The sequence below is a fragment of the Wasmannia auropunctata genome, unplaced genomic scaffold, assembly GCF_000956235.1.
Source record: "Wasmannia auropunctata unplaced genomic scaffold, wasmannia.A_1.0 LD336095.1, whole genome shotgun sequence".
Lineage (NCBI taxonomy): Eukaryota > Metazoa > Arthropoda > Insecta > Hymenoptera > Formicidae > Wasmannia > Wasmannia auropunctata.
Window position 1 is genome coordinate 511,193 of NW_012026795.1, and position 1,376 is coordinate 512,568.

Sequence of the window (1,376 nt, forward strand, 5' to 3'; positions counted from 1 at the left end):
TGGTAAAAATCGTCCAAAAACAGGAAGACCAGCAACAGCAACAAATCCCGAAAAGTCATTGGATGTAGCAATCTTTTGTGGAGAATCCACATATTTCCACTCGTAGAACAGCTCAAAAACATCAAATAGATCAGAAGTTGATGTGTAAAATATTAAAACAGAATAAGTTCTATCCATAAAAAATTCATCTAGTGCAAGAGCTAAATGAAGACGATTTTGATCGACGTCTAGAATTTTGTGAATTAATGGTGGAAAAAATAGATGCAGAACCTGATTTTATTTACAACATTGTTTTTTCAGTAGAAGCAACGTTTCAACTTAACGGTAATGTCAATCGACCTAATTGTAGATTTTGGTCGGATACAAGTCCTCTTGGAATCTGGAATTTCATACTCAATATCAGCAGAAAGTAAACGTTTGAGCAGGCATTTTAAATACTTTGATAGGTCCATTCTTTATTGAAGGTAATTTAAAATATACGCAATAAACGCACTGCAATATACGAGGATATGTTGAGAAACCAAACCAAATAGTTCCTGCGATAAGGGTCATTATTGATAAAAATACTGAGAAAACTTGGTTCCAACAGGATGGTGCTGCATCACATTATGGAAGAAATGTCCGTTACTATTTAAACAAAGTCTTCGTTGAACAATAGATAGGGAGAAGTCCAATTGAGTGGTCAGCTCGATCGCCAGACCTCTCACCTCGTGATTATTTTATATGGGGCTACCTGAAAAGTAAAATTTATACGACAAAACCACAAAATATACATGATTTACGTCGTCGAATTCTTAATGAAGCTGCGCTCATTCCCAGGGATTACATCAGGAACGCTGTTTCAGGATTTTACAATCGGCTAGCACACTGTCAAACTGTGAATGGTAAACATTTTAAAAATTTATTATAAATTTTTATTATAAATTTAAAGATAGATCATCCTCATTTAAAGGTAGATCATCCTCCGATCTTAGTTGGCTGGATATCATATTCCGACTTTGTCTTAGTTGGCTAGATCATCCTCCGATCTTGTCTTAGTTGGCTGGATCATATTCCGACCTTGTCTTTGGGTGTCTATTACTTCTTACTGTAAAATACTCAACTTTAAAACGGTTGACCCAAAATGAATAAAATTATATTGCTTTGAAAAGGTATTTAGGACTATAAAAATATACAATAAAAAATAGCGTTCCATTTAAAAATTCAAGGTGACTTTGACTTGACCTTAACGACGCCAGCCAGGGTCAAACTGATGAGACTATTGAATAGACCTTTTTAAATCCCACAACTTTTATTTGAAATATTTTTCTGAAAAACTTATATTTTTTGAGATTTTTCAGGGTTTCAATACTTTTTCCTTAACCGTATATGTATCA

At 33.9% G+C, this 1,376-nt stretch overlaps 1 pseudogene; it reads left to right on the plus strand.

The window, feature by feature from the left end:
- The first annotated feature begins 245 nt into the window (after nt 1-245).
- Nucleotides 246-487, plus strand: LOC105462782 (annotated as a pseudogene).
- The last annotated feature ends 889 nt before the right edge of the window (nt 488-1,376 follow it).